Raw genomic sequence first — 27,495 nt, forward strand, 5'->3', positions numbered from 1 at the left:
AGATTTAAAATTGTCCTAAGATTGGATGCAATATGAAGATGAAATGTTATTAAAGGAAATGAAATAGATTTGTTATTATTATTCCCATAGACCATTAACCAGACAGAAAAAGATAGAAAAGTCACTCCTTTTCCTGATCACCTATTCCAAAATCTAAACGGAGACCAGAGATTGAAGATCCTTTTTCCTACTATCATTTCTTTACATCCATTACTTTTTCTTTAGTTCTACATGAGGGAGATAGCTACCTGAGGGAGCTCTGTGTTTGAAAATGTGTTCATTTCAATAAGAAAAAAAAAAAGTATTTGGATATTTTAGTGTAGGATGTTAGCCAAGATATTTTTATGGAAAACTTGATAGCCTGGACTTTGTATAGATTTCCACAGTACAGAAAGAAGATGGAGTTTTTGACTGAACCTGACCTGTATTTAAGTTGAGATTGAGTGCCGTATTAGTTCTGTTTGCAATCCTCCTTGAAGACTTGTCCGTCATAGTCAAGCCCAGGCTTCACAGTTTCTAAAAAAGATTTTAGACTGTTAAAAAATAAATTGTATGGTAGCACTTAACAGTCCTTGAGAAAAATGATACATGTGAGATGTGATGGATTTTAGAAATTATATCAGTACCCTCTAGTTAGTGTTCCTTTACTTCTTCTATTATAAATCAGGAGTTTGCAGTTTTGACAGGTAAATTCTTTTTTCTGTCAGCTAAAACTTGACTCAGCCAATCTTAACTATATAAGCAAACTAGAAATGATTCTCTCTTAAGATGCTCATATATTTTTCTTAAAATTGTAATTTGAGTTGCTGAATTTTTGTTTTTTGAGCTGATGTACTCTTTAGTAAATAGATCTTTTCCTATCACATCTGGAATAAAGAGATAATATGTAAGCTATTTATTTCAAAAGGAATATTAGTCTCATAACAAGCAAAATAGTATTGTTAATGCATAGCATAGGCATTATTTTAAAATAGACTATGCTGGGTATGTGGCATGTGCCTATAATCCCAGTGACTTGGGAGCCTGAAGCAGGAGATTTACAAGTTCAAGGCCAGCCTTAGCAATTTACTGAGACCTGTCTCAAAATTAAAAAAAAAAAAACAAAACTGGGGATATATAGCTTAGTGGTAGCATGACCCTAGGTTCAATTCCTAGAACTGTCAAACAAATAAACAAAATAATTGTGAAAACAAAAGTTCTTAACATAAACCTATAGTATAAGATCCAGTCTGCTGTCCTCATTCCAGCTGGGGAGGATTTGAGATGAGAATGGGTCAATTTCAGCATGCTTTGGAACTGTTTATTTGTATATTTGGAATCCTAGAATCTTCAGGTTGAAAGGTCTTTGGGGGATCAGTGAGTTCAACTACCTTAATTTACAGTTGAAGGGATCTTTGGGGACAATTACTCCCCAAATTATCATGTTAATAAATATAACATTGTTATTCAGTTCATTGCCCAGGAAACATTTGTTAGGAATATACAGTTCCACAAAAGGTTGGCAAACTTTATATTCTTATTTGTAGGCAGCTTATCATATTCAGTAAATAATTTTTCCTGAAAGTACTCTGACTATAACACTTGGAACCTGTTTCCATTTAGTTGAACTGGAGTTCTTTCAGAAGAGGTGACATTTTGGAATTTTGCTTGTAGTAAAACACAGTATAATGTTACATGCTTTGATGTATGAAACCCAGCTTGCATTTTGATTGACCATTTAGTTGAACCCTTCTACCCTTTCTTTTTTCTCTTTTTTTCCTTGCTTGTCCACCTGCTTCCAAAAGGAATTCATATCATGTACAACCCATTTCACCTTTAAAATAGAAGAACTATCATCATATCTTCTTAGATTTGGAGTGGGAGTTAAGCAAAGATATTCTCTTGATTTCTCTTGATTTTCTTACTACTCAGTACTCAGTACCTGGAAGATTTCAATTTTCAAGTCTAAGATATATCTGTGTGTGTGTGTGTGTGTGTGTGTGTGTGTGTATTAAGATAAATATGTATCTTATTTATATATATATGGATATATTATTTCTCTTCTTCTAATTTGTGTTGAGATGCTTCAAGTTAGATTAGCAAATTTATTTCTGGAATCATAATCTTTTAATATCTCCATACTGCCTGGGAATAAATAGGAAAACAGAATCAAACATATAGTTATTAGGGAAGAATTTCATCTTTTTTTTCAATTTCTATTCACCATTTCTCTCTCAAGTGAGTATGTGAACATAAACTTAGCGTATTGTAGGAGATTTTTTAAAATCCTGTTTTTTAATCATAAAATAAGGTGTGCTCTCTGTGTAAACTTTGGAAAATATGGAACAATTTAATTAAAAATAAGATTCTTATAGTCAGCCTCTAAAGATGACCTTGTCATATATTGGTATATATCTATTTCCAATCTTGCTTTTATCTTTATTCTTTTCATTTATAATTACACATGATGTATATTATATAGATGCATTACAGTTTACTTACTTATAATTATTGTCCATTTGTGTTGTTGCCAAATTTTGTTATAAGAAGTAATGGTGTGACAAACATTATTGTATGTAAATTTATGATGATTTTCTTAAATGTGAAATTGGTTGGTCATATGATATTTTCACTTTTAAAAGTTTTGAAAATTTAATGCAAAATTTTCTCTAGAAATTTATATTTTGTCCCATATAGTCCATTTACTGTGCACTGCTAATTTTCTATGTATTATAATTTTTTAAAAGTTAGTTTTATTGAAACCCCAAATTTTCTGTGTGACTTACAATTTTTTAAAAATGTGTATTTTAAAATTTAGGATTTTCATAAGAACAAGTGTATTTAGACAAATTTTTACTGTGAGATAAGTATGGATTCACCTGCTGTTATAAATAATAATACAGAGAAATCATGTACATCCTTTACCCTCCAGTCATCAGAGATGGTAAAATATTGCATAACTGGGACTGGAGTTGTGGCTCAGAGGTAGAGTGCTTGCCTGGCATGTGTGAGGCCCTGGTTCAATACTTAGCACCATACATTTATAAATTAAATAAAAGATCCATTGACAACTAAAAATTTTTTTAAAAATAATGCAGAGCTATGAAATAATATATCACAATTAGGAAATCAAAGTCTTTATTGTGGTAAAATTCACATTACCTGAAATTTAGCATTTTGTCTTTTTTTTGTTTTGTCTTTATTATTATTATTTTTTGATTCATTGTACACAAATGGGGTACAACTTCTCATTTCTCCAGGTGTACACAAAATAGAGTCACACCATTTGTGTAATTATACGTGTACATAGGGTAATTGATGTTTGTCTCATTCCATTATCTTCTTCCTCCTCCCCCCTCCCCACCCCTCATTTCCCTCTACACAGTCCATCCTTCCTCCATTTTTCCTTTACCTCCCTCCCCCGATATGTATCATCATCCACTTATCAGAGAAAACATTAGGCCTTTGGTTTTTTGGGATTGGTTTATCTCACTTAACATGATATTGTCCAACTCCATCCATTTACCTACAAATGCTGTAATTTTATTCTTCTTTATGACTGAATAATATTTTGCATTTTGCCTTTTTTTAAAGTGTCCAGTGGCATTGAATACATTCCAAATGTGAGATCATTACCTCTAATCATTTTCAGAACTTTTCATCATCCTATATTGAAACTCTGTACCCATTAAAAAGTGCCTCCCCATTTCTCCCTTCCCGAGACCCTGGTAATTTCTATTCCATTTTCTGTCTCTATGAATTTGCCTTTTCCAGGTGCCTTATATTCATGGAATAATACAGTATGTGTCCTTTGTGTCTTAATTATTTCACTTAGCATAATCTACATATATATTTGACCTGCTTGTTTTGTTTCTGAGTTATAAGAATTCTTTATATATTTTGGATATCAGTCCTGCATAAGATATATGATTTACAAATGTATTCTCTCATTCTATGGTTTATCTTTTCAGTCTCTTGAAAGTATGCTTTGATGCACAAAAGATTTACATTTTGAAGTCTAGTTAATCTAACTTTGTCTAAATTCCACTTGGTCATGGTGTATAATTCTTTAAATATGCTGCTGAATTTGGTTTGATAGCATTTTTTGAAGACTTTTTAATCAATATTGATAAAGTATATTAGTTTGTAATTTCCTTGTCTTGTAGAATCTTTGGTTTTATCTCATAAGGCAAGTTAGAAAATGTTCCCTCCACTTTGTTTATTTGCTTATTTTGTTGTCACTTATTCCTCTGTATCTATACAAAAAATTATATTTTGGAGCTAAAATTTTGGAGTTAGCTTCTATCTGAAAAACTTTTTTGTTCCTTTATATTTTGTTGGTAGTTTCACTGACAATAGAATTTTAGGTTGAACATATTTTTTGCAGTATTTTGAAGAAATTATTTTTATTTTTCCTCCTCCTGAAGCTTGTAGTACATCAGGTCCTGAAATTTCTCAATAATGTGTTTTGATACTGGTATATTTTAATCTATTGTGATAAGTTTTCTGTGAGCACTTTCACTGTATGGCTCCTTTTCTTTTCTGGGGAAATTTTTGAATCACATCATTGATTATTTTGCTACCACTCCTCTTTTTATCTTTGTAGAATTTATACAATTTGGTTTTGGACCTATTGAGATTGTCATATATATATATATATATATATATATATATATATATACACACATATATATATATTTCATCTTTCATCTTTGAAATTGATAAACTCTACATTTTTCATTTCTGCTATTATATTTTTCATTTCCAAGAGTTATTATTACTATTTTTGTTTCATCAACCAATCAGTCTCTCTAACAATATTGTGTTTTAATGTGATTACTGGGACTCTCTTCTCATTCTGATATTAAAATTGATGTTTTTTATGTTTTATTTCCACATGTTTTGTTTTCTTCAAATTGCTATTCATTCTAGTTAGCTTACTTTTTACATTTTTCATATTAGTGCCTTTCCTTAGATATTCTGTAATCTTTGCCTGTCTGCTGACTGTAAAGATGAGGGAAAAAAGAGTGAAACTGGAAGTTTTGTGTGTAAGTTTATCGGTGGAGCAAAAAGATGATCCATCCATCTGGGAAAGTTAGTCAGGGAAACCTCAGAATTAGTATCTCTAGATTTTGGGGTTTGAACTGATCAGGTGTCACAGTCTCCTTCTATAGCCTTCTATAGAGGACAGAGCTAGCATTAGGGAGGAAAAACAGGTGGTTCCAGCATCCATAGTGCTTATATTTGCTTTATCTGTTTTCAGTGTTAGTTGTGCGGAGATCTTTTGTTTTTACACTGTTTTTGTTTGTTTGTTTGTTTTGTCCTGTGTTTGTGTTTTGGTGGTTGTTTTTTCATTTTGTTTTTAGATGAGGAGGGATCCTGGCAAAATCTGGGTATCCTAGATTGTTTTCAGCAAGTCCTTCCTATTTGACCTCATTCTTTACCCTTATATATGAGATACCTGGTACCACCAATTCCTTAGTCTTTCAGAATTTTACAATATCAACTTGGTTGGCTCCTATTTTTCACTTACTACCAATCGAGACTCAATTATTGACCGCTTATTCTCCTTTGATTACCTTTTTTTAGCTGTCCATTTCTAAAAAGTCATCTTTTACAATAAAGTGATTTTATTTGTCCTCTCTCTTTCTTTACTTTTCATGTATTTCAGTCTGGAATTAGCATCCCTCAGGTCTCACTAAAGACACTTCCATGTTGATAAATCCAACAGGCATTTTTTATCTCGCTGAAGTCACAGTTACTTACTCTTTCCCTCTAGTTCATCTATAACTTCTCTGAAAATTCTGTTTTTCCTATTTCTATGTCTTTTGCTATTCTCATTATTATTTCTTTCAGCTGCTATCCATCAAGACCAGCAATATCAATATATATTACAGTATATATAAATTTACTCTATACATACCTCATATACTATATATAGTATATACCTTATATAATATGTGATATATACCTAACATAGTATATACATACTGTATACATACAAGATGTGTGTGTGTGTGTGTGTGTGTGTGTAAGTATGCGTATCCATGAAACATGCCAAATAATTTTGTCATCTGCTTTGAACACAACTTTTGGAAAAGTTGTTCTGTAATGGATGAGTTCTCCTTTTTTTACTTTGTGAAGGTCTAGAAGATGCTGATAAATCTTTCTTAACTTTAAGTTATAAAAAGTGATTTACTTGTTCATTCCCAGTTTGAGAGTAAAAAAAATACCGAGTTACTGAAATAGCAGGTTTTGGTAGAATATATAATGTTCTGTTTGTAATAGAAATAGTTGATAGTATTATGTAAATGCCCTATAATATTTGATAAATGGTAATAACCCTGTTTTCTTATTTGTAGCCTTATCATAATTTCTATCATAATAATGAACAGACTTTTAGACTGGCAATTTATTGAAAATGTTAATAAAATAATGATATTTGAGGCAGGTTAGCTTATAATCTCAAATGTAATTTAATAGAAAATATTAAGTAGCAATTTTGTAAACTGACAGAATTCAATTTTAATGGGTTGAAATACAGATAGAAAGCAATGCCAAAATAGATTAATAATGTTATAATAGCTGATCCTTTTAGACCAGACTGCATTGTCTTCAAGATATATGCCTCTTAAAATCATGGTATTCTAATTTTATATATGACAGTAGTGCTATTAACTTAAAAATATGACTTGATTAATCATATGCACTTTATTACTAACTTTCTCTCACAGGAAGAATTCTAAGTCTAGTATTTAAGAAATCTCCTTAATTTTCAGATTTTAGGATGGTAAATACTAAGACTAAATAAAAATTTGCCACTTGTTTTAGAAAGTGAAAAGGAGGCTTGTTATTACCTTTTCAGATTAGGCATATTGGTGCCGAATTTAATCTTCTCCATAATAATTTTATAGTTTTTCTGTATTTTTATTCAGATGAATTTGGCTTAGAAAGGGAAAAAAAATGACTTAAAATGAAATATATCTTTTGGAATTAAATGTTGGCAATAGAGATGATTTGTAGCACTGTTACCATCTCTGAAATAAAGTGATAGTACCTGTAAGAGATGTTTAGAATCTTCTTTAGGTATTTATTTTAATTAGTAGAATTTTATATTTATAAACAGTGAAGATAAATACAGTCATTTAAATGGCATGTGAACTGTGTAGTTCCTATGTTAAGTAGAATGAATAAGAACTTCCAATGAGTAACTTTTCATTGTATAACGTGATCCATTTCTGAGTCTATTGGGTGCATCACCTTCTAGTTGACTCATAAATATTGTACTTTTTGATGATGTCATTTTGGTTCTCCAGTACCTATACCCCTGAGGGGAAGTCTCACATTGTACTAGGTGATTATTGAACTTCACTCTATATTTAGGACAGTGAAGAGTTACTTTTAATATGTAATATTTATTGTTTTAAAAACTAAGTTATATATTCTTGCCAGTCTATTATTAAATAATTGAGGGTCCAGTCTAACCTTCACAAACTAAGCCAAACACCTGCTGATATTTAAACTCATTGTGATATTTCACTTAAAATGAATCTCTGAGATGGAGATTCTTAAATCATAAGAAAACTAAAGTGTTCTTATATGCATATATTTGTTTCTTTTACATGATGCTAGATCTGTTTAATTAACCAGAATGATTTCTGTGGTCTTTAAATATCCATGGTACTTGATTACTTTATTTCTTTTCACTGTCTTCATTTTTTTTTTTTTTTTTTTTTTTTTTGCAGTGCTGGGGATCGAACTCGGGGATTTGTGCTTGCAACGCAAGCACTCCACCAACTGAGCTATCTCCCCAGCCCCAAATTTTTAACTTATAAAACTAGATACAAAGTTTATTTTCAGGAAACATACAGTTTGATACTGTACTTAATAGCACATGAAAATAAACAAGTGATCTCATGGAGAAAGATCAGGTAATGATTAAATATTTGAAAGTTGAAAGATCAGATGTATTTTCTAGGAATGGTTGCTATCGCGTTCCCTCTGCCCGCAGAGAGAGACACGACAAACGTCTGAAGCTTTGGAAGTTTATTGTGCACAGTCTTCCTTTCTTTCCCTCTTTTCTATCCCCTTCTCTCTTTTCTTTCTCTCGCTCTCTTTCCCTCTGCTTAACTCTCGCCTGCTCCGGTCGCTCCGCTTCTCCCGCTTGGCTCACGCCTGCTTCGGCCGCTCCGCTTCTCCCACTCGGCTCTCGCCCTCGCTCGCACTCTTCTTCCTCGCTTCTACGCCTACTCTCAGCTTCTTCCCTACTCCCCCACCCATCAAGCTTATATACACTTCAACCAATCAGGGGAGAGCACACGAGGTAAACGCGCGGACAGCTGCAGGCATAGAATAGGTACACGAGGGGGGCATGCTCTAATCACATCGTTAACTAGCCAATCATTGGAATTCGCTGGTTGTTTACTGTATAGCTGGCCGCTTTTGGCTCAGCGCCAGGCGCCATCTTGACCGTGCCCAAGGCTGGGGGTCCCGGAAACCCCGACAGGTTGCCTTGAACATGTCTTTTAAGCTGGTGTAGGTGGGGTTTGTCCACAGAGTATAGACTTTAGGATGCTGTGCTCACAGTATTACTACACCTGTGGCTAGTTCTTCCATGCAAATGGTCCCACAAGTTAGGTACAAGCACCTTTCTGCTTTCTTTGGCAGCAGAAAAGACTGCTTGGCAATATTGCTGTTTCTATAGGAGAATTCAGAGGAGTTAATATCACCCTGAATGACTCTTAGTCTGTGGGAGATGGAAAAAAAAATTCTATGGATGAATAGTCCATCCTCTCCAGTCTTCTCCAGGAGTAAGATTTGGTGATATGACCCACACGTTTTCCACAGTTTCCCTGTGGTTCATAGTGGTAACTTACTTTCTAAAGCAGCAATTATTGAACTCCCCCTTACAATTCTAATTTCTTTAGTTAAACTTCTTGAGAACACTTCTCAAGTAAACTGTGTACTTCCAAAGCTTTATTCCAGCCTCTGCTTCCGATGGAATCCAAACTAAAACAGTTTGATAAAGATAGAGAAGTAGCAGCATGAATAAAGTTGTACAGATTAAATACAGCATCAGTGATTGGCTCAGGTTCCAGAACAATATAATTAGTTAGGTCACATAGAGCTTATTAGCAGACTTAGGACTTGGAGCTTTATTTCAGCTATTTTCTAAAAGTTTAGCAAAGGGAAGCAATGTAATCAGAGCTCTGTCTCCATGTAAGCCCCCCTTTTAAATTTTTATTTTTACAGACGGCATTTTGATTCATTGTACACAAATTGGGTACAACTTTTCATCTTTATGGTTGTACTCAATGTACAGTCACACCATTCATGTAATCATACATGTGCATAGGGTAATAATGTCTGTCTCAGTTTACTGTCTTTCCTCCCCCCCCCCCCCCAGCCTCTTTTTCCTCTACACCATCCAAAGTTCCTCCATTCTTCTCTGGCCTGCTCCACCCCACTCCCTCCAACCCCCACCCGCTGTTATGTATCAATCACAGAGAAAACATCCAGCCTTTGTTTTTTGGGATAAGCCCCCTTTTTATTTCAGCACTGGGGATTGAACCCAAGGTCTCATGCATTCCAAACATGCACTCTATCACTGAGCTACGCCCCCCAGCCCCAGAACTCTGCTTCCAAATAGTAAGTTGGTAGGAATCTTTAATAGATAGACGTTGGGATATTCCAAAAGTGTGGAGACCATGTGGGAGATCAATCTGTGCTCTAGGAGAAGGATGGTAATGGTACATTTGGCAACTGGGTTGAGGTGCGTTATCAGGGGAGAGAAAGACATTAAAAATAATGCAAATATCTGTGGTATGAATTGCCTAATTGAGAGGTGGTGATGCTTTATTAAAAACAAAAACAAGAGGAAGAACATGTTTAAGTGAGACAAAATGACTTCAGTTTGCTTTTCTGACAAAATGTTAGTTGTGCATATGATATTCATTCTCCTTTTTTGTCAGTATCAGAATCCTCATTTTATTTACACCTATAATGTATCCAACTAGAGATATTTCCCAGCTTCCCTTGAAGATGGTTGTAGCCATGTGACTAAGTTCTGGGTAATGTGATATAAGTGAAAGTGTTTTGTTAGATTCAAGGAAGGCTGCATAAAAGAAAGAGATTCATCTGGAAATGTGCCCTTTTACCTTGTCCTCATTCTTATTGCCTATCATCTAAGGTCATGGAGACCCAGCAATGATCTTTTTTTTTTTTTTCCCTTGAATTTTTGTTTTTAGTTGTAGTAGACACAATACCTTTATTTTATTTATTTATTTATGTGTGGTGCTGAGAATTGGACCCAGTGCCTCACACATGCTAGGCAAGTGCTCTGCCACTGAGCTACAGCCCCAGCCCTAACAGTCTTAAGCTCTAAGGTGACTAGAAAGGTGGAAGCCATGTGATGGGCATTTCTGTGGATGAGGGAGAACATACAAACCACAGGTTGGTTACCTCATTTTATATATTTGTATAAAAGGGAAATAAACTTCATCTGCTTTGAGCTACTCATAGTTTAGATTTATAGACAGTTGTACTTATAGATAACTGATGACACTCAGCATATAGAATCTGAATTAGGAGCATCCAGGTGAAGATGATCAATAGGAAGTTGACAATAAAAATTAATAGATAAATAAAATTGATAATATCAGCATTTAAGGTATTGATTATTTTATATGTGAGGAGGCATAGAGAGGCTTAATAGTTCACACATGATATATAGCTCATAAGTAGCACAGCTGTTATCAAAACCCAATCTATGTGATGCCAGTGTTAACTAGCGTGCTTCAGTGTGCAACAGAATTTAGAAGGGTCAACAATTTTTAAGGAAGAACAAGGAAAGAGAATTCTTTAGAATTACTAAAAACAGAACTACTTATTTGTGTGTGTGTGTGTGTATATATATATATATATGTGTGTGTGTATATGTATACATATATAAAGTTATATTTCTTTTAGTCTGCATAATGTAAATGAAAGCTACAGATTAATAACTAAAATAATGCCATTAAAGAAATTCAGTTATTGATCTGAATCATATAGTAAGTGGTGAATTAATGAGATTATTAATATTTCTCTTGTTTTTAAAATTTTTTTAAAGAGATGTTTTGTTAGATGCACTTTCGGCCTGAAACAAATGGGCAGAACTTAATTAATTTAAAGTTGGGAAGAATTTGGAAGATCAATGTCCTACTTTTTAAGATAAGAAATTGAGACCTGAAGCAGTTGAGTGTCTAAAACGTACATGTCAGTGTTAGGGACAGAACCAAGGCAAAAATTCTACTTTTTGATTCACACTCAAGTTTTCCACAAGTCAGATTGAAGAAGTCTCTATTGAGGTTCTGAGTTCTCATTGATCCTGATACCTAGACTCTGAAGTGCTTGGGTATTACATTTAGATCACTTCCGATAGCAGAGAGGGTAAGTCAAGTCCAAATCCAACAATGGAGGCTGAGAAAATTACTCGTCCCAATTCTTCTCTTCAATAAATTTGGATTATGATTTAATATTGTTATTTGGCCAGAGAACACAGTGGCATAAAATTCAAGCTCCTCATTAGAGCATGCAAGGGCTATGTGCTGTGCTCCCCTCTGTCTCTCCCTCGAACTTCACTTTGCTGTTACTAACACCGTTCCTGGAAACTGCTAGACATACTCAGACCTCAGTCTCATTTGTAGTCCCCACTGCTTCAAATATTCTGCTATTGTAATTCTTCACTTCCTTTGTGTTGTTCATATGTCATGTCATAAGATTTATTGCTGCCTGATATGTTTAAACAGAATTGTTTGCCCTTGCTTCTTCCATGAGCGCAGGCACTTGCCTTGCTTATTGCCACATATCAATGCATGGAGCGGTATCTGCCTAACACGTAGTGAGTGCTCAATAAAAAATGTTGAATGTATGTGAGGGCTAACTTAAAAAAGTAGTATATATGGACTGTGATTTTGAAACCCATTCAACAGTGTCACTTTGCTTTTCTTAGAAAACACTATAGGATAGTAGGATTCAGGAGGATTTAATATGTTGAAAACCGAATGCTAAAAATCATTCATTTGGGATCCTTTTGAATGAGATCTTTTCTGAGTCTTCTGTAAATAACTAATATGAGCTCCCTTGTCCCTCAGCTGCTCCAAATTTCTGGACTATTTGTAAAGTTGTGATCTAGGACTCGTCCCTCAGCCACCACTACTCTTTGGCTGTAAATGACCTTTTAGTGACCCACATTGATGTATTTCTCTTATTGTTATTAAGTGCAACTTGAAAGAATTGTCTTCAGAGTCCAAGTCTTAATTTTTCAGCATAAAAAGAGGCTGAAAATTTTATACTTACGAAGTTATAGACATAGAACTGCAATTCCCAGTAATATGGCTATGAAAATACTAGTAATAATAGTAATGCCAATTGATGTTTGTGGAATTCTGTGTTTACACTAGTTCAAACACTTTACATGTATTATTTCTAAGAGTTTGTCACTATCAGTGGGTAGGGAAGATTTAGTCAGAGAAGAAAAAGATATTTACATCCTTAAGAGGCAGTGCATAGCTCTACCTGCCTTCAAGGAAATTGTAATTTTATGGTCTTAATGAAAGAGATGAAATAAGCATAAATTTCTGGGAAATGCAGAAACATAGTGAAACAGACATAAAACACATCTGTAACAAAGCCCCAGGTAACTGAAATATAACCTGTGCATAACCAGCAATGAATGTATGATAAAGAATGTCTTCAGATGATTTCTTTCAAACCAAGCTTAAGTAAATAAACTCAAGGCTTTTTATTTTGCTTGACAAGTATTTAATTTGCTAGTGTGACCAATAATGTAGAAAATAAAGAGAAAAATTGACTTTCTCAAGTTGAGAATTGGGTAAAATTTGTAAAACAAAACATACAACAAATAAATGATGTGGGATAAGAACCAAAGCATTTTAAGACAAAGAGAATTGCAGAGTAATCAGAATCATAAAATTCAGCCTTCACCAGATAGAAAGTTGGTCATTCCTAGCTGAGCAAAGCAGCTATCTTCATTTGTCGACTTTCCTGAAGAGTTATGACTATTCACAAAACAGAGAATTTTAACAGCTACCATATGGAAGCAATGCAATGAAATGAAAAGAAAAACGGCCAGTTTACCTGAAAATTCTCTCATCAAGATACTTTGTTAGTATTCTGCAAGAGTGTCTGGAGAATTTATTTGGTTGCATGTGGTTTGATAGAGCAACATTTTCACAATCTGGGAAAGTAATTCCTAGAGGATTGAAAAGAGAGAAATTCATCATGTGATTTTTCTGTTCTCAGAGTTGCATTATCTATGAAAATGACTTGCAAACATAGTTAATGTTGTAATAATATGGCAGAAAATAAACAATTCTTTTTAACCATCATTGTATATCACTGAAGATACATGCATCTAGAAGTTATAAGCAATTTGTAGATTTTCTAAATATTTAAAGTGTCATGTATGGCTGATCTTAGTTTTAGAAATTATGTTTATATTGCCACCAAGTTACAAATACAGTAGATAAATGAACACAAAAATAATCTTGTGATTTACTTAGCTGAAAGACATGGAACTTTTAATTTAAATTCTCAAATTCCATAATGCTAATCTGTATCTGTTTGACATTACTTGCAAACAAAGAGAACAAATATTGCTATATTGTACCTTGTGTTATAAATGCAGTAAGTTACCAAATGAAATGAGGCAAACTGAAATCATTTCAAATCTTTCTTTGAATTTTTATGTTTAAGCCCTTCTTCCACATTTAAACTCATTTCAGTTTTCAGAAAAGTTTCACTGATCCTTGCCACCACCATTTATTGTCTCCTCTTCCAGGATTAAGCCCTGCTGTTGCATTTTTACCTCTTTTTTTCCACATCCCCTTTCAATTGTTAATTTAAAATCTCTGCTTCTGGACTTTAGAATAAATGAAGGCAGGAATGATGTCAGTCTCACGAACAACCTAAAGTAAATGAAGTACCTTGGTCCATCACTTCTTCAGTATTCCCTTCTCTGTGGGCTCATTCTAGCAGCAAACGTGTTATTAGTTTTCCTTTTTTCATAATCTTTCTCTTGAATCCACACCCCCCATTTCTATCTTCTTTACAACTTTTCAGCAAAACTGCTTGAAATGGTTGCCCATACCTCCTACATTTAATGTCTTCTCTTTCCATTTCCATTTCCTCTTTGTTCCATTGTAATCACACATCACTCTACTAAATATGCTTTCTTTTTTTTTTTTTTTAAGGCCTGATCTTATTTATTTATTAGTCCTAAAAATTCTTATTTTTGACTAGACTCAGAAGTAGAAGCTCTCAGAGAGGATAACCTGCATCTCTTGGCTATCTGTTCCTGGCATTTTTCTTTGGATTCTTTCATTCTCTTGGCCAAAATTTTGGCATATTCTGCAGCCTCTTCCTAATTCTTAGTACCCTGTTTTTTCAGAGTAATATGCCGGTGCTTGTGTTGCAGGACTCGTGGAATAACGAGATGCTGAATCTTGGGTGCGTTGGTCCTGGGTTATTTTTACCTTCCTTGTTTTAGTTTTTTTCTGACAACGTATTGGTGGACATCATCTTCCTTAGAGAGATTGAAAAGTTTGCAGATTCTACTAGATCTTTCGGTTCCAGTCAACCTGGCACAGTAGTATTCATAAGTCCAGGAATATCCTTCTCCTTTTTTAAAAACAATAACCAAGTTGAGAATGCTCAGATTGGTATCCATAATGCAACCTCGAACTTTGTCTCTCTAGTTCACCATGGGCTGTAATTGCCCCTTACTCAGAAGCAGGCAAACACAGCTATGGGTCAAGACACCCTGATTCATGGGGAAACCTTGTTTGTCATTCCATCTACTGATTCAGACCACATAACCCTTCCATTCTTCACCCAGAACACCAGTAGCAACTTCTGTGGCCATATCTTATAAAAAGTATGAAATTTGTGTTCATTGTCCAGTTCAATGAGGTTCTGGCAGCCAGTGGCTGGGAAGGAGATACTCAGCTTCTGAATACGCTTTTGTCAAGGTTACCAAAGTACACCATCATTTCTCATCTGCTTATCTATAGATGTCAGAGACTATCAATGTAAGTTCCCATACTTTCTCAACTAGATCAGCTGTAACTTGACAACTATGTTTATCTGACTTCTTCCACAGAAGATCTGTGGGTAGCTGTTTAAATTTCCTAAAGCTGATTTTAAAAAGTACCACAAACCTGATAGCTTAAACCAATATTTTTGTCTTTCATAGTTCTGGAGGCCAGAAACCTGAACTTAAGGTATTTCATACAGCACTTCCTTGGAAGGCTCCAGGGAAGATAAGATTCTTTCCTGTTTCTTCCAATTTCTGGTGGCTTTACACATTTTTTTGCTTGTGACGGCATCACTCCAACCTGTCTCTATCATTATATAGTCACCTTCTCTTTGTGTTTATATCTATATTTCTTTATCCTTTTTGTTTCTTTGTTTTGTTTGTTTGTTTGCTTTTGTTTTTTGTCCCAATCACTCTAAGAATTTCCCTCATGCTACAGAGGCCAATGGGAAAGCTCAGGGTTCGAGGCCCTCAGGTGACTCTGGCCTGCTACTAATTTAATCACAGGGAAACAAGTGAACATCATGTGACCCCCTTGTCAGATAAGGCAGTGGAATAAGATTGTGCTGCTCAATGACCATGAACTCCTCCAGGCACAGATAATAAGGTCTTTTGCTCCCTGACTTCCAACATAAGGACAGTGATTGTTTCTTCTCTATTAAGAGAAAGAAATCAAATTTCCTCCTGGGGGAGTATCCAAGCCCGGGTAATACGAAGAAAGCTTTCTTACACTTTCAGCATTCACAGTGGGATTCCCAAAACCATGATAAAACACAAAGCATGTAGCTAACCAGGCTCCAGTGAATCTAGAAATACCTCTGCATGATCAGATCACATGACAAATAGTACGTTCTTTGTACAACCTGGACTTGATCAGTTTCACAGTTAATCTCATGGCCTCCATGATGTCTTCTAAGCTCCTCTTGACTTGTACTCTGACTTTCAGCCAAGGGCCTGAAGGCATCTGATTAGGAATGTCACAGACACACCAGCAGAGATAAGACCCACACTAGAGAACAAAGGCTGGAGCAAGGAGTCAGAGTAGAAAGCCCTGAGGCCACTTAAGGAGGGTCAGAAACCTGTTTGCTTTGCAGCTTCAGGCCCCAACCAAGAGACACCCAAATGTCTTTTCAAGCTTAGATTATACATGGAAAGATCAATGAATGGAGGGAGAGAGAGAGTAGGCAAAACAGGGAAGAAGTTTCCAACAGGTTCCCAAGGAAAGCTCCTCAGATAGATAGAAACTTGGGCAAAAACCAAAAACCAATAAATCAATGTCCAGAAGGTATGAGTTACTAGTTTTCTATTCTCTGTGGATTTAAAAATGAAGCAGAAAGGCCTGCTGAGTCCAGTCCAAGCCTGGGCTATCTAATTCTATTCTCTGATTTTGGCATTAAAATAGTACATTTCTGTCTAGACTGCCTTCCTCCCAAGTGGAATGACAGCAGGGAAAGGGATATTACAGCAGTATTGCCTTGGGGTAAGTGGCTTCCTGGACCAGAGTTAGATGCCCCTATAGATGATCGTAGGAATGCGGGCTCCTTGCATTCAAAGATCCAGTGACAGAGCACCAACCCTAACCAGCTGCTGGAGACTGGGACAGACTTGCCAGAATGCATGCTCAAGCCAGCATCTGTTTCTCCCATGCCTTATGGGTGATTAGGTGGTTTCAGGAGGAGGGCTTAATAGAAAATTTACTTTCTACTCTGTTCCTACCACTTCTTGTAGAGTATGATTCCAAGGACAATGGAAAATATAGAAAACACCAGAGATAAAAGTACAATGAGGACAAGGGCCAGGCTATTCATGGGTGGCACTAGAGTATTGTGTCAGGCAGCTTCATATTATCCACAAAAGTCAAGAACGTATCTTGATGCAGTGTCTCCTATTCTGGGGTGCTCTCCACTATCAGCTCAAACAATTTTAGGGAAATGATGACATGATTATCCAAGAGATTCTCAATGATGAAAGAAGTGACAAAGAAGCCCTGGGGAAACATTACCCCGGACACCTCCACTCATGCTAACCATTGATATCCATCATTATATTCAAATGCCTCTTGACATAGCAAATCACAAGGAAGTGGTCATAACAGATATTGCATAAAATGACTGCACAGCCCTACACTCTGTGAGCCACCCATCTTACTTATTATCATAGCTATCGGAGCTATTGTTCACCATGATTGAGATGTAGGGGAATACCACTTTTGCAGCTTATCTTTATTGGGATCAAGTCTACAAGTGCTTCCAGCTCCACAAATTTGTGCATGTTTCCAAACATAGGCCCTAGATGCATTTGATAGATCAGATTGTTGAACTATCACCAAGCATATTCTTCTTCTGTTGGTCATTGATCTTGACGTACACCTCCATCTCTCAGTCTCTTAGGAAACATGGTACCAGGTTCCACAAGACACTGTTTAGTTTGCAAATCTGGAATAAGGAGATAGACTGGGTCATCACCATGGCACTGCCCATCAGATTTCACAGTGAGGAACTGCCTGTGACCATATCATCGTTCCTGCCCAGACCCTAATTAAAGGAGAAGGAGCATCATTCTGGACCTATCCTGAGCAGACAAACACTACCACCTCCACTGCTACTATCCAGAGTGTCTCAGAATCACCAACGTCTCTTTCACTGCTGTTCTTTCATCCCTCTGTGTATCATTAATAAGAACAGTTGTCATTTGATTTAGGGCCCACACAAATTATCTAGGATAATGTCATCTTAATATGTTTATATCTGCAAAGACTGTTCCCCCCCCCCCCAGTTAAGCTTAGGTTCAAGGTTCCAGGGATTAGCATATGGACATACTTTTGAGGGTTCATTATTCAACTCATGGAATGATAAGATTCCAATGTTTATTGTTTTTGTTTAGAATGCTAATTTAACAACTAATTAACTTTTTCATTCAATAAATAGTTATTGAGTACCATGTATGCATCAGGCAGCAGTCCAGTATCTGTAAGGAATGATAAGCAAATTCTTCCTCTTGTGGAGTGACAACCTAGTTATGGGAAAATATATTTAAATATATTATTTAAAGTAAAATACATCAGTACATTTTCTAAACTCATATAAATCATTTAAAACTTGTAATTAAGCTGCTAAAACCAGTTTTATAAAACCCAGAATATACAGAATATAAAACAATCATTTTCCAGTTCATTCATTGCCAGACTGGATATCAGATGTTTTTCCCATGTGCTAAAGTGAAAGAAAATACAAAGTGCAAAAAGTCTGGTTAAATTTATATTTATCTGTTGACAAGTGATACAAAACCATGCATGTAGTGTGACTGTAAACCCCCCGAGTAAATAAGAAAGTGATAGTAAGATGAACTCGATTTCTTTCATTAACGTTTTATTTATACCACATTATTAGTCTAATTAAAATAAATATAAGCAATGTACCAGCTATATTATGAAGCCAATTTTGAATTAACTTCTGTTTCTTTGTAAAACCTCCCATTTCCACCTTTCCTTAAGGATTTAATTGTGCTTTTTTCTTTGTTGTCTCTAAACTAAGTATATGTTATTATTTCTGGTTAACACTGTATGCCTAGGCAATCAACACCCCAACCACTAACCTCTCATTAACAATTACCCTGTGTTGTGATAGTAAATTTTGTGTGTATACTTCCTAGTAGTCAATGAATATTTAAGGGGAGAGGTCATGTATTTTCAGTTTTGTTTCCCTAGCACTTAACACAGTGTATGACATATAGTGGGTACTTAAAAGACAAATTAAAATTAATCAGTTGTCAGCCTAGAAACTATTAGGAACTGGATTGCTTGGATACTGAATGGCCAAGCTACATTATCAGTCTATCTGCAATTGAATCCTTCTTTATCAGTTTAACTAACTCAATATCCTTGCCTGTGAAAAACAAAGAATAATAATAATAATGAAGGTTCTATTGAGGCCATATTATTTGTAGAACACAATGCCTATTTCCTAAGCATACAGTTATTATGTACCTAAATCTTAGGAAGTATTCAATAAATCTTAGTCATTAATACTGTTTAGTTTATATTCTTCACATTATTATTTTAAACATGTATCCTGATAAAGCAGTGGATTCTCACATAAATAGCTTTTAATTGAAACATATGGAAGTTTCAATTTGGCAGGACCTAAGGTTTAAAATTATAGGCAACTTAATTATTAGAAAGCATAATTAACAGTTCCAATCCTGAATACCATTAATTATGATATTTTAGTGACATGACTTAGAAGAATTAGCTGCATGAGGCACACATATTTATAAAAAGAAAAGTAAGTGGTGATTTTTAAAATTGTTTTTCACAAGCTACTCTCTTTGGATGCCATCCTTCACTTTTCCCAATCTTTTAATACTTCATATCTGTCAATTCTATGTTTTTTTTGTACTTTTTTTTATTTTTACAGACTGCATTTTGATGCATTGTACACAAATGGGGTACAGCTTTTCATTTCTATGATTGTGCACAATGTAGATTCATACCATTTGTGTAATCATACATGTACATAGGGCAATGATATCTGTCTCAGTCCACTATCTTTGCAATTCTGTATTTTACAGAGGTTTTCTCATTATGCATTTCTTATATGCATCTCTTCTTCTTCTTTTTTTTGGGGGGTGAGTACCAGGGATTGAACTCAGTGGCACTCAACCACTGAGCCACATCCCCCACCCTATTTTGTATTTTATTTAGAGACAGAGTTTCACTGAGTTGCTTAGCACCTTGCTCTGGATGAGACTGGCTTTGAACTCACAATTCTCCTGCCTCAGCCTCCTAAGCCACTTGGATTACAGGCATGCCACCGCACCTGGCTCTCTTCTTTCTTAATTTGTCATTTGTCTCTATATCCCTTTGAAAATTGAAGTCACAGAATTTAAGTAACGAATAAAAATAGTACTTATGTAAATGAAGTTTGCATTTATATTACTATACTTAAAATATATTTTAATGGATATTTATTTTTTGATATTTTGCCCATTTAAAAATATGCTATTAAATTTTCATTTCTAAAAATAAATTTGTCATTGAGAAATGAAGTTCAAAATATTCAGACTATTTTGGGTATAGTCCAATAGTATTATTTGAAAGTATATATTTCAATAGTATCATCTAAAAGTATATATTTTAAAAGTGCACACACACACAGACACACACACACACACAGACACACACACACACATGCATACACATGTAGAGAAAGAGAGAAAAGCAGCATTAAGTAATGGTTACAATCATAGGCTCAAGAATCAGTCCTCCAGGATTCAAATATGGGTTCTGCTACTTAACAACTGGATCCCTTTGAGTGGAATACTTAATTTCTCTATGCCCCAGGTTTCCGCACCCCCCCATCTGTACAAATGAAGATAATCATGTTATTTACTAGCAAGTTGTTGGGAGAATTGAATGAGTTAACTCATTTAAAGTAGTTAGAATAGTGCCAAACTCATAGAAGAACTGAATAAATACTGTTTTAAAATTACTAAACAAGAAGAGGGAAGAGGTTTTCGGTTTGAGAGGGCAGAGTGGACATGTCACAGAGGTAGGAAGTCAGAGCATTTTTACACAGATAAGGAGTACTGATACAGGTGGATTGGAGAAAAATGAGTCTGAGGCTATGTCTTAGTGGTTCCATTCTCAGCATCCCAAAGGAGAGACCATCATGATGCCATATCCCTCAGAATACTGCTGACTTTCTGTACTTCCTGAACTTCATTCTATAGACAAAGGGAGAAATTTCGAAGATAATACAAAAGCTAGTACATCACCTTTGTACTGAACCTCCAGGGATTGGCTTCTAGTTCTTTTCTGTACCTGAATTTCATCACTTATGAAAAGAATAATGATTCCCATCTTATAGAGTGTTGTGAGGATTAAATAGAGTAATATAGCTAATATATTTAGAATATTGCCTAATAGTAATTGCTCAGTAGAAATTAGCTATTATAAATTTTGAGTAGAGGAGTGATGTGATCACATCTGTGGAACTTTACATAATTTTTGGTAAAGGAAAGTACTTGATCTTCTACATGATGATAGAATGAGTTTGTAGAAGAGCTATAATTAATGAGCATCTCACATTCCATCTACTTTCCCACGCGGTTGGCCTGGCTGTATTGGAGTGGCAAAGGAAAAGGTCATTGTAAAAGTTATGGCAGCTACTTCTGAGCCTCAGAGTTCACTGGTACCATGGGACCTCCAGGCCTCTATTGGCCAACTAGGGAGCCCAGAAAATGAGTGGGGGAATCCACAGAGAGAATTTCCTATATTCCATTATGAGCCTATATGCAGATTAGAAAAAGGTACCTCTTCCTCTTGTGGGTATAACTCTGTAGCAGGGCACATGGCTAGTAAACAGAGCCCATGACTCACCACCCCCTTGGCCAGATCTTTTGAGCAGGGCACAACCTGAGCAATCGTATTTCTGTCCTGGCCAGAGAGTACTTTTGATCAAGTTAGATTCAGCCTAGCTAGAGAATATGTGTATTATTGGTGTCTACCCATCTTTTGAATTTGGAGTAATCTTATTTGCTGTGATAAGTAGAATGTGGTAGAAATAACTTTATGTGATAAATAATGCTGGGCCTTAAGAGATCTTTCAGCTTTAATTTACCTTCTTGGAATTCAGCACTGGGATCACTATGTAAAGAACTCTAGTCTAGCCCATTGGAGGGTGAGAAGCCATGGGAAAAAGAACTGAAATATCCTATCTGACAGCCAGACTTCCTGACAGCTATATATATGAGTGACCTCAGGCAAGATCAAAACAACTACTTAGTTACTGAATTGCTGATTCACATGAGGTTCAGCAATAATAAATAAATTTTGTTTATGTCTCTAATGTTTGGGATGGTTTTATCACCTAGCAGTAGATAATTGATACATCTATGTAATCCAAAAGGGAAGGAACATAAGTAATTCTCAATTTGAAATTTATCTCTGGTACTTATATTCTCTTAGCTTCCTGTATCATTTCCAATGATAAAGCATTGACTCAGAACATCACCCTTTCATGAACAGAGACATTATTCCATTATTTGATCAGTTTGGTCTGCAGGCGCAGAAACAATGACTATTGAGATTTGCAGGATAGTTTCTGATGTTCATATGGCCTAGAAATATCTGTGGGCTTATTGCCTTTCTGGTTACTTCATGCCTCATGCAGTCTACAATAAAAAATTCAGAAATATTAAAAATACTAAGTTCCTGTCTTACTGAGTGAATGTTCTGTTACAATGTTGATAGTAATTTATGTATTTGAAAAATAGTGACGTCTAAAAATACTAAGCTAGAAACTCATGTGTAAATGAGGAAATAGCATAGGAGGAATCTTAAGAGCTAAGAAATGTTAGAAATAAGTGAAAAGCCCTTTAAAAGTGGAAATATAAATAAATTATATTTAATAGGGAAAATTAAGTGAGCAGGTGAATCTTTGTATTTTGGTCAATTTTATTGTCTTAATATTTTATAAAAGCATTTATTTACTTTTATGTTCTGGTGATTTTTATTTAGTTGTAAGTTACAGAACCAGTAATTTTGAAGCCAACTTAAAAAAAAAAAATGGAGACACTTTATACAAGATTCTTTCTCTTTCCTTTCCTACCTCTTTTTCTTTCTTTAAACCCAGAGTCTTTGCTAGAAAGGGAGTGAACAGCAAATGGTACATACATCATGCTAGATTCCTGCTGGAACTTTCCTTCTGATCTCGAATGTTCTCATTTTATGAGAGCAGAGCGTCAGGCCCTAGCAGTCTACTTGATATGTCCTAAGAACTCCAATCTGGACTTCTTGGTCCATGAGGATAAAGTGTTACCCAGTCCACAACATCCATCTCCCCATGTGAAATGACCTAAGAGTAAAACAGTAGAGCTACAGTATGTAGCATGGTGATATTGACCCTTCCACTGAAAATCCACATTCTGGTATTGTGGCCCCTGAAATTTAGAGTTATTTCTTTCTAAAGATGAAGGGGTAGAGAAGAAAGAACTGGACAGAGGCTGGGATGAGAATAAGGAAAGATCAGTTTTTATAGATTAAATGAAGAGAGTATGGAGTCTATGAGCTATGCTCATCTTATGCTACCACACCAGAATGGGTAGGTTATGGAGAAAAAGTCAAAACAGTTCAGTTAAATAGTAGAGAGTTTATTGTGTCATAGTTATACTAGACTGGAAAATTACTGATTTGTTAAACTAAAGTCTTGTTACCTATAAGATGGGGATAATTATAGGACTTGCCTTTCAGGATTATCATTGAATGAAACAATGCGTTTAAAACATTTATTGCAGCACATAACAGATAGTGCTCCCTCAATGGTAGCTACTATTATAGCACAAATATTTTCAGTTAAGCAGGCAGCTTAAATTTTAATTTTATATCATTCTCTATAATTTGATTGAAGCCACAACCAGCCAAATCTCACTTTATCCAAAAACTATAATATGACTAATATAATTCATAATTACTAACAGTATTATTCATAAAATTGTGCAAAAACTCAAAGACAATAATATTATTAGGGGATGTCATAAAATAGAAGAATAGAAAAAGTTTAGATGAAATCATTATAACCCTACTAAAAGGGAATACTATTGTTAGAAAGATACTTTTGTCAGGAAGAATTATATGAAATGTGTACATTCTCATGTGTTCTGAGTTGCCAGAGCCTTCAAACTGCCAAATTGAGTTGTTCCTTCTCAGTACTCATCTTATATGATTTATATGCAGTATTTGACATGAAAATCACACTTCTCTCCTTGAAAAATATTCTTCTATGCCACCACATTTGCCTTTTATTTGCTTTTATTTGCTCTTCATAGTTTCTTGTGGCTCCTACTTATCTTCCTAGCCTCTAAATACTGGAGTAATCCCAAGGAACAGTCTTTGAACCTTTTTCTTTTCTAGCTACCTTAATTCCCTAGATGATCTTATCTAATCTCACAAGTTTAAATGCAATATATGTACAGATTACCCCAAGTTTATATCTCTGCTTTCAATTCCAGAGCCATATACTAACTTCAATTTTATTCGTTCACTTGAATCTCCAACTCCACGTGTCCAAAATTAGCTTCTAAATCTGGGCCCATCTGTTAATGGCAACTCTTGGTGTCATTCTCACTTCTTCTCTTTTCCTCACATGTAAAAAGCTTATCAGCAAATGTCATTAGTTCTACCATCCATATGTGTGTGTATACACAAATACATGTACACGTATTGCCTGATGATAGGGATACAGTCTGAGAAATGCAGTGTTACACAACTTTGTCATTGTGCAAACATCATAGAGTGTACTTAGACACACCTAGAGGGTAGAGACTATCCACCTGGGTTATGGTACAGCCTGTTGCTCTTATACTACAAATCTGTATAACATATTGCTATACTCAGTACTATTAGGCAATGGGAACACAATAGTAAGTGTTTATATATCTAAACATATCTAAACACAGGTAAGATATAATAAAAATACTAAAATAGGACATTTTCAACTTTGTTATGATCTTATAGGTCCACTATCATAATCATTTTCTCATGGATTAGAAGTATCATAATGTGGCACAAGACTGTCTGTCTATCTAGGACTAACCAACACATAACCACCTCCACATACACCATCACTTCAGTTCAAACCATCATCACCTCTCTTTGGGGTTATTGCAGTAACCTTGTATCTCCTTACTTCTACTCTTGCCTCCCTATGTACTTTGTTCCTAACATAGCAGACAATGTGGTCTTAAAAAAATTTAAGTTGTATCATGCCATTTGTCTATTCAAAACCCTTCAGTGATTTTTATTTCACTCAGAGTAAGACTCCAAGTCCTTTTAGGGACCTAGGTATTCCCTCTTACCTTCCTGATCTCATCTCCTACTACTTTCTGACTCATTCTTCCCCAGCCATGTGAGTCTTTCTGTCTACCAAACTATAATAGAAGCTCTGTGAGGGTAGAGATTTTTGTAATATTTTTTCTTCTGTAAGTACCCAGCAGCAAAAGTAGTACCTGGCCTGAAGTAAGCACTCATTAAATATTTCCTGAATGTATGGTGGATAATTTCTGAACTCACCTTGTTTTTAAAACTCACATATTTTATTCAGAGAATCATACAATGTTAGAGCTGAACTGGACCTTAGTGATGATCTATTATAGCTCCCTCATTTTGTAGAGGAGAAAAACAAGCTGGTTCTCAGAACTGATTTACTCTCTATGCTTAATCGAAGATGCTTCATTTCCTGGCTTCCTGGCCAAAGCACATTTTTAAAAAATTATTATTTTTTATTTTTTATTTTTTACAGACTGCATTTTGATTCATTGTACACAAATGGGGTGCATCATTTCGTTTCTATGGTTGTGCACAACGTAGATTAATACCATTCATGTAATCATACATGAACATAGGGTAATGATATCTGTCACATTCCACCATTTTTCATACCCCCCATTTCCCTCTACATAACCTAAAGTTCCTCCATTCTAGGGACTCACCTCTTTTTGGATGATTTTTCCATGAAGTCCTTTGTGTAAGGCATTTCAGAGTCTGTGGTAATGATTTTTATCTTCTTTTTCTCTCAAGATTATTTATATCTTTCCCTGACTCCCTATTTTTTTGGTGCTTTCTTCCTCAAACTCATTCACCTCCCCAAAACTTGATTCCTTCATCTGTTGTACAATGAAATGTAGTTTGTTTCCTTATCTAGACTACGTCTGGAAAAAGTTTATCCTTGGCCTAGGAAAAAAATAATGGAAGGCAAATTTTGATATTTGGTTTTTAAATTATTTTAAGTAAAAGTTCATGGGTAAAAATTAAAATACTACTTTATGCAAAATAACACTAGTTGCTATAACAGATGATATCTATAATCTGAGTAGCTTAATAGAATGGAATGTTTTTTCTTTACTTGCATGAAGTCCAAAATGGGAATTTATTATCATTGGGTTTATAAGTGGCTCTTTCTATCATGAAATTCTGCCACCACAGAAGTTGGCTGTGGATAAAGAAAAGAATACAGAGGGCTATTTTTATAGGACATGCCTGTGAATGTACATCTACTGATATCACCCTGACTGCAATTTAGTCAAACGTAAGTACTAGCAAGGGTGGGGTATGTGATTCATCTGTTTGTCCAGGAAGAAGCAGAAACAAGTTTGGTGATGACTAATCCAGAGTCATTGCCATGCTTTGTATTGCCTTCCTGTCTGTTTTCACTCTGTATTGTTGATTCTGATAGTACTAAGCATTTGTTGGAATAATACTGCTCAAGATTTCTCATATTTATTGATTATATTTTTAATTCTTACAAACATGTAAGGTAAGTCTGTTATTATCACTTAATATATGGGAAAATTAAGGCACAGAAAAGTTAATGTGTCTAATGTCACTAGCTGGTAAATGTTTTGACCCAGACTATCTGACCTTAGAGTCTACCTTTCTAATCAGGACACTATTGCCTCCCATGTTTTGAATAGGTAAAAATTTTTCTCTTATCACATTACTTCTCAAGGAACCAAGATAAACTCAGAGAGAACTACTGACACCTTATTCCAACTTTAGATGGCCTCAGTTGATCTGCTCGTTTGATCCCAACATTTATGTCCCCAAATCTTAACCATAATGACTTAGCATCTCTTGGTCTTGTATCACTGCCCCCAAACAGAGTGACAAAATAGGGCTAAAGAATGAAGAACATGCTTTTGTCCTGATTGTGTAAGAATTCTACCAGAATATTTCATTGAGGGTACTTTTCATATTTCTAACTTCTCTAATGGAAAAACATTTTATCAAAAAACACTGCAAGTGATATAGTAAGTATGATTAGTATGATTAAATCTCTTGCAAAAAGAGTTCCAAAACTAGTGTAAACATTCTGTATCCTGGCATGATGCCATCTGCTAAAGATATTTATTCTGGAAAAAACCTGCCTATAAGTTATATGCTGATACAACAGATAGTTTAGTTTTATCTGATCTGTGCCATCAAAATACAATAGATAGCACATTGCAAGATGAGTTGTAAGACATCAAGATGCAGATTTTTCCAAGGGAATATTTAACTAATGGATTTCATTCCACACTGAAGGTTATTCAAAAGGGTCAAGTTAATAGAGATTAGAAAGGGTTTTGTGAGGATAGTTCCTTTGGAAAATAGCATATACTGCTATTGCTACCAGTCATCCCCTGATGAAGAAGAGATTTTGCATGTGCGCATGTGTGTGTGTGTATGTGTGTGTGTGTGTGTGTGTGTGTGTGAGATGTGTGCACATGCAGTGACTTTGCTTGCACCCAGGCTATATATAGGGAGGAGTTTCAAAGGAGACCACTGTCAGGGTTTGTTTTCTCCCATAGACATGGGAGATCACATTCAAGTTGCCCACCTGAGGTATCTGGAAGTGAAAGATGGTCTGAAATGGCTATTGTAA

At 35.1% G+C, this 27,495-nt stretch overlaps 1 protein-coding gene and 1 pseudogene across 3 annotated transcripts in view; one reads left to right on the forward strand and one right to left on the reverse strand.

Annotated features, from left to right (window-relative positions):
* The window catches only part of Macrod2 (mono-ADP ribosylhydrolase 2), a 2,075,735-nt gene that overhangs the window by 450,697 nt on the left and 1,597,543 nt on the right, over window positions 1-27,495 (forward strand). The gene's annotated exons all lie outside the window — the stretch shown is intronic.
* On the reverse strand, window positions 16,771-21,428 carry LOC124972669 (VIP36-like protein; annotated as a pseudogene).

This window comes from Sciurus carolinensis, chromosome 2 (genome assembly GCF_902686445.1).
Source record: "Sciurus carolinensis chromosome 2, mSciCar1.2, whole genome shotgun sequence".
In the NCBI taxonomy this organism is placed as follows: Eukaryota; Metazoa; Chordata; class Mammalia; order Rodentia; family Sciuridae; genus Sciurus; species Sciurus carolinensis.